At 43.3% G+C, this 7,279-nt stretch overlaps 1 protein-coding gene across 3 annotated transcripts in view; it reads right to left on the bottom strand.

The window, feature by feature from the left end:
• The window catches only part of Zfx (zinc finger protein, X-linked), a 47,363-nt gene extending 47,235 nt beyond the window's left edge, over positions 1-128 (bottom strand). For all 3 annotated transcript variants that reach the window (XM_013026503.1, XM_013026505.1, XM_013026506.1), the window contains exon 1: positions 55-128. The gene's annotated coding sequence lies outside the window, so the exon portion shown is untranslated. The remainder of the gene's footprint in view (positions 1-54) is intronic.
• Between the last annotated feature and the right edge of the window lie 7,151 nt (positions 129-7,279).

Genomic DNA, 7,279 nt, shown 5'->3' with positions numbered 1-7,279 from the left:
CAGGCCGCCGGGCGCGCACTAGGCCCCACGGCCGCGGCGACACCCGGGACTCACCGAACGGGCGTACGAGCGGTCGCCGACGGTGGCGGGTGCTGCAGGCCGGCCTTTCTCTGGAGCACTGGGCCGGGCTCCGGCTGGTGGGGCGGGCGGAGGGAGGGAGGAGGGGCCGAGCTCGGAGCTGACAAAAAGCGGCCCAGCTCCCCGGCACGGGCCCGCCGTCAGCACGTCACGTCACCGCCCGGGAGAGAGACCCAGGAAAATGCGGAAGGGTAGATAGGCCCCCTCCTCCTCCCGGTGGGTCCCCCTGGCGCCCCGGGTCGGCGCCGCTCACGCCCCGCGACCGGGAAGCCCAGTGGCCTCACTGTGGCGGGGTCTCCGGCGGCCTGAGTCGCCGTGACAGCGCCCCCCTTCTTTCCAACTCCTCCGCGCTCCCTCCCGCCACCGCCGCCACCAAACGCGCCGCAGCCGCCGCCTTGGCCGTAAAGCCCGCGCGAGGCCGCGGTCCGCCGACCCTGAGGAGAGGCAGGCGGCCCGGGCCGCCCCCCACCATGTCCTTGGGCCGCGGCCGCCCCCCGGGGGCCTCCCGGGAGACCTACCGCCTCGCCGCGTCGGTCCTGGCCGAGGCGCCAGCTCGAGTTGTTTGCAGGCCCTCAGACCCCCGCCCGCAGTAAATGTGTTTTCTCCATCCCCGTGGCTGGGGAAGAAGATAAATTTAGCAACCCCCGCCGTCCCCTGCCTTCCCTTTAAAAAAAAAATCTTCGAAATATTAAAATGAAAATGGGCTTGCCAGTTTAAATGGGTGTGCAGGCTGCGGGGGGGGGGGAGGGTTGCCTTAGAACAACTACCAAGCCCCTTAATTTTTTAATAAAAAGGCTTTTCAGTCAGCAAGGAAAGTTAATTTCATTAGTGGGGGAGTGCAATGAGGAAAAGATTATGGTTTCGCACATTGCAGTAAGCAGGGATTTTTAATGATATATATTCTGTATACCTGTGCTTTAACAGTTGAGAGCACATGAAATGTAAGTCCTGTGTAATTGTTGGATAAACAGTTTTTCCACATGCTTCCATAAATGTAAAGCAGAATAGGGTAAGGTTTTTGGTTGTTTGTTTTTTTTTTAATAAACTGTTTGAAACAAGCCTTCAAAGAAGTTTGTAAGAGGAGGAAATGTATTTGACTCAACATTTATCACCTTCAAATAGGTATTTTATGCTTTTTTGAGTTCAGATTTTTATGCTGTATTTCTGTACTGAACTTGAGACACTATGTGAAGAAGTCAAATCAAATGGTCTTTACATTAATCCAAAATCTGACCCATTACTTCTTCAAAGCCCTAAACATTTAAGACATTTTTAATAACAATAACAAAAATTATTAAGCAACTACCACATTAGGGAAAATCTTTAAATACAGATACCATACATTTCAGTTGACTGTCATACCCTTTAAAAAAAAAACTCCTAGAATACAAATTGTCCCTTCCCTCAGACATCCTACAATCATGAAATCCTTGTAAAAAGGAAAATCATTAAAGGTAGCGTAAGATGAAATCTGAAAGAATATAGTAGGTGGTGATTTTCCTCTCAGGACTTCAGCTTTGATTTTTTTCCTCCACAGAGGAATTGATAGAAAATTCCTTCAGGCTGTGATAAAGTGCATTTATATACATGTAAATAAAGTTAAGGAATATTATCTCATGTAAATAAAACTTAACAGTATTATTTCAAGTAAAAGAAATAAAACCAGCCTCTTGGCTGATACCTACAGTTCCGGCTACACTGGAGGCTGAGGCAGGAGGATCACTTGAGCTCAGGCATTCAAGACCAACCTGCAACACAATGGGGCGCTGTCGAGAAAGAAAGAAAGAGAGAGGGAGGGAGGGAGGTGGAGAAATCGTATTACACAGTTCCTGCCAGGAACAGGGTCTCTTACTCATCCTTCCAACTGTAAACCCCAAGCATAAGTTTCAAAATCCTAATGCCAGCATTCTTACTAGTTTCCCCTTACCATCAAATACTTAGAAACATGAGTGTTAAATGCTACAAAAAAACAGAAAAGTATCCAAGGAGACTAAAGAAGAAAACTATTTCCTGTGGGGTCAGTGGCTCACGCCTGTAATCCTAGTTACTCAGGAGACTGAGATCTGAGGATCACAGTTCATAGCCAGCCCGGGAAAGGAAAGGCTGAGAGACTCATCTCCAGTTAACCACCAGAAAACCGGAAGTGGCACTGTGGCTCAAGTGGTAAAGCACTCGCCTTGAGCTGAAGAGCTCAGGGACAGCACTCAGGCCGAGAGTTCAAGCCCCACAACTGACCAAAAAAAAACCCCACAACCTTATTTCCTCAACATAAAAGATCACAAGTCATTTATATATTGATACTGTCCAAGAGCTTGTTGTTATTACTTGTCATACATGAAAGACTGTTAACTTTGGCAGGAAATAAAGGAAGACTAGCTCAGTTTTATTAGACTAGATAAACTTTTACTCATCACCAAAAGTGAGTCTATAGAAGATTGTACAAATGACATCATAGATATAGGTACATACATCTAGTTTTCAACAAAGCAAAAGCATATATAAAGCCCTGGGATGATACCGTATAAGAAAAGAAAAAAGAAAGCCAATTAAGGAAGACAGTAAACAGCATTGTTAAATAGTGTTTAAAGAACTATGGCAAAAATATCTTAGTAGGAGTACACTTAATATTATGATAAAGTAAATATGGGAAGAGTCTGAGTAATAGGAGAAATTATTTGCTTACTATAATTAAAACCTACATTGGTTATGAAATACAAGATACCCTAAGGGCACCTAAGATCACTGAAAGCATTTGGTAATCAAGCCTTAGGTGGTTAAGCACTAGACATCCTGTACTTAAGAGCCTACCTTGCCTTGACAAATTTGATCTTTTTTATGTTAAGGACCTAAACAAAGGGAGTAAGAAAAAAAAATGTGCTGCTTCTCGGTGGGCACTTGTATAAGGAGGCAACATATACTAATATACTAACTGTACAAAGGGATGTCGTGATATTTACATGCATACAATTTACTTTGATCAAATTCATCCCCTGTATTATACTTCTTTTTTTTTCTTTTTCTTTTCTTGTTTTTTTTTTTTTTTTTTTGGTTGTGGGTCTTGAACTCTGGGCCTGGGCACTGTCCCTGAGCACTTCAGCTCAAGGCAAGCAATCTACCACCTGAGCCACAGAGCCACTTCCAGTTTTCTGGTGGTTAATTGGAGATGAGAGTCTCATGGACTTTCCTTGCCCAGGCTGGCTTTGAAGCACAATCCTCAGATCTCAGTCTCCTGAGTAGCTAGGATTACAGGCGTGAGTCACCGTATTATGCTTTCTTAACCCCTCTCCAGAATGAAAGCATTCTTGACTTGGACATGCTAGTACAAGCCTCTAACCCCCTGCTGAGGCAGGAGGATTGCCAGTTTTAGGCCAACCTAGACCATAAAGGAAACTTGGGGGTAGCTATAAAGACCCTGAAAAAAAATCTTCCAATGCTGTTTTCTCACACTATGTGTGCGTGTGTGTACCACTACTAGGGCTCTACCATGTGACTCACATTGCCACTTCCAACTTTTTTACTGGTTAATTGGAGATGAGTCTCACAGATTTTTCTGCTCAGACTGGGTTCCAATTGCAATTCTCCGCTCTCAGCCTCCTGAGCTGCTCTGATTATAGTGGTGATTATACGTGGTATGAGCCCCTGCTGCCCGGCTTGTGGTCTCATTTAAATAAACACACAATAAAGGAAATTTTTGCTAGGCAGATTGGGAGCAGAACATTTCAAAAACATATGTTATGAATACAAAATGGCTGGTTTGAAAGCAATCACAGGAATGTTGATGAGGTGCTAAAATTTAGTTGTTCCTTCAGCACTGTTAATATATATCAGATACTTAAAAGCACCTACTCAAGATTTTGAAGGTATTTTAATAAGTTAGCCAAAAACCTCTGATATATGTATAGGTCCCTGAGTCAAAAGCAACACGAGCCTTTTTTCCAGAGAAAGATTACAAAAGAAGCCATTGATTTGCTCTAACACATCAGTCACCTATGGGAATCCAGAGAGAAAACAACAAATGGCTTATAAGAAAACAAAGCATAGGCCTTCTTGAGTAAAGTTGGGGTAATGCATTTTTTATGACTTAACAGTTAAAAAAAAAAAGTTTACCTTCCCTCAGAAAGGCCCTATTTCAATGATCTAATAAGCATACTGTATAAAAATCAACTGTTTAGCTAATACTTGACAACTTGAAGTTATGGCTTCTGTAGGAATTTAGTTGGCCAAATAACTAGTTTTATCCTGAGTCTTGAAGCTATACAACTTCCCCGAAGGTAAAGAATTTTTAAATAAAAAAAGGCAATTATGTGATTTTTTTTCAAGCAATATTTTGTCATAGGAGTCATTAGTTGAACAAGACATTGCTCAATTCCTGAAAACAACTAATGGCCCAGTTCTGCCTCGTGGATTATAAATCACAAGACACAGCAAACAAACTAGCTCCACTAAAAAGGTAAAAATCAATAGGCCAGGAAATAACAGCAGTAACAGGGGACACCTGTAGTGCCCAGATTACAGCCTCTATAATTTTCTACTGAAGAAACCAGGACTCCTCAAATGACTGCTTTCTAGCCTGGAAAAAGAAAGTAGAAGATAGGCCAGGAATATCTCACTAGGAAACAAGAAAGGAGTGCGTCAAAGCTAAGAAGAGGTTATGCTCACCAGTCTCAGGAGTCAGTTGAAAGGTTCTTGCTGGCCAAATTTCAGAAAGGTTGAATATCAAAAAAAAAGGAAAAGATGAAGAACTGCTATGGATTGAAACACAATAGATACATGGTCATGAATTTATGAGACTTTACAAATGATCAGTTAGCTAGTGGTGATGACTGCACAGCCTCCTAAAAGTACAAGAAACTAAAAATTGTATGCATATTTTAAAAAGATTATTTTCCCCAACCACCCTGCCAACCCCACCGCTAGGGACCAAACCCAGGACCATACATATTCTAGGCAAGCCCTCTACTCCTGAGCTGCATCCCCAGCCCTTGCTTTCTTATGACATGACCTTACTACATAACCCGGGCAGGCCACAAAATTCCAGATCTTCCTAGATCTGCCTCCTGAGCTCTGGTATGACAGGCATGCACCACCATGCCTGGAACCTTAAAACAGTGATTTTGATGGCATGAAAATTATATCTCAACTTTTTCAAATGATCACCTTTGGAGAATGTTAGGAAACCCATTCATTATTTTGAAAACTAGTAAAGATAAAGATGAAGCAATAATTCACACTAGCCCAATCATTCATAAGGGGAACTGGGCTATGTGTGCGTGCACACGTGCGCCAGTCCTGGGGCTTCAAGTCAGAGCCTGTGAACACTGTACCTGAGCTTTTTTTTTTTTTTTTTTTTGGTCATAAGCCCTGAACTTTGGGCCTGGGCGCTGTCCCTCAGCTCTTCAGCTCAAGGCTAGCGCTCTACCACTTGAGCCACAGCGCCACTTCTGGCTTTTTCTGCTTGTGTAGTGCTGAGGAATCAAACCCAGGGCCTTATGCATGCAAGGCAAGCACTCTACCACTGAGCCACCTTCCCAGCCCCTGCCTGAGCTTTTTTCGCTTAAGGCTAGTGCTTTTTGATGATTAATTGAAGGGTTTCACAGACTTTCTTGCCTAGGCTGGCTTTGAATCATGATCCTTAGACATCAGCCTTTTGAGGAGCTGGGATTACAGGTGTGAGCCACCAGTGCTTGGCATGCTCTTACTTTAAAATTTTTGGCAGTCTGATAAGGTACCCTGCCTCTTGTGTATACATTTTTCTAACTTGTGGAGGGTAAGGAAAATAACAAAATGCTGAAATAAGGACACAGGTTGAGCCATTGTAACAATGAGAGGTACAAGATACTATGTTGAAATGAACTTTTCAACTTGGAGGGGAGGGGAGTTGGGGAGGTGGCCAGGGAAGGGATGGTAGGGGAAACAAAGGAGGAGGTAACAATGCTTGAAAGGAAATGGACTCATTACCTTGCTCAAGTAACTGTAACCCCCTCTGTACAGTATTTCTACAATAAAAAACATATAAAAATAAAAGAAATGAGGGGCTGGGGAGGTGGCTCAGTGGTAGAGCGCTTGCCTTGCATGCATGAGGGCCTGGGTTCGATTCCTCAGCACCACGTAAGCAGAAAAAGCTAGAAGTGGTGCTTTGGCTCAAGTGGTAGGGCACTAGCCTTGAGCTGAAGAGCTGAGGGACACTGCTCAGGCCCAGAGTTCAGGCCCCATGACCGACAAAAAAAATAATAAATAAATAAAATAAATGGCAAAATCATTGCTTTGAATTTACCCTTCCTTGGTAACAAGTTCAGGATATCCTTGAATCTTCATTAGCTACAGGTTTCTTCATCTTGAAATCGCTTTAGAATAACCTTTGGTATTCTATGAACTATTTTCTTATTCACTTGGACTGCTACATCTTCACTTGCCACACACATTACAAAAAGCTCCTTGTCTGCTGTTTGTTTGTTTGTTTTCCATTATCTAAGGTAGTTTCTCAAGTTGCATGTCAAGTGGTAAGTTATTAATATAAGCATAAATTGTAAGTAAAAAAAACTGCTGTTTAAGTCTCACTCCCAGAAATTCTGGGATTTTTGCTGGAGGGAAGTGTTTTGTGATCCAATCTCATTTTGTAGCCCAGGCTGATCTCAAATTTGTGATTTCTTCTGCTGTGCCACTGTGCTTGACTCTAATTGTGTGTGTGTGTGTGTGTGTATGCACGCGCGCACGCACGTGCACACACAGGTTTCACAATAGCACTTGTTTGTAATCCCACCTATTTCAGATCTATTTCAGTGACCGAGGCAGAAGTATCTCGAAGCCATCCCAGATAACATACTAAACCCAATTCCCACCAAAAAAAAAAAGTCTACAACATCCTCGTTAAACTTATTTCAATGCATCTTAAAAACTCAGGCTGGGAATGTGGCTTAGTGGTAGAGTGCTTGCCTTGCATGCATAAGGCCCTGGTTCAATTCCTCAATGCTACATAAACAGAAAAAGCGGGAAGGAGCACTGTACCTCAAGTAGTAGAATGCTACCCTTGAGCAAAAGAAGCTCAGGGACAGTTCCTAGGCCCTGAGTTCAAGCCCAAGGACTGGCAAAAAAAAAAAGTTCATTATGCTGGATGCCAATGGCTCCCACCTGTAATCCTAGCTACTCAAGATGTTGAGATCTGAAGATCATAGTTCAAAGCCAGCCTGGACAGGAAAGTCGG

The sequence above is a fragment of the Dipodomys ordii genome, unplaced genomic scaffold (genome assembly GCF_000151885.1).
Source record: "Dipodomys ordii isolate 6190 unplaced genomic scaffold, Dord_2.0 Scaffold94, whole genome shotgun sequence".
Classification (NCBI taxonomy): Eukaryota; Metazoa; Chordata; class Mammalia; order Rodentia; family Heteromyidae; genus Dipodomys; species Dipodomys ordii.
Note: the sequence above shows the minus strand (reverse complement) of the source record. Positions and strands in the feature narration are given on the sequence as shown.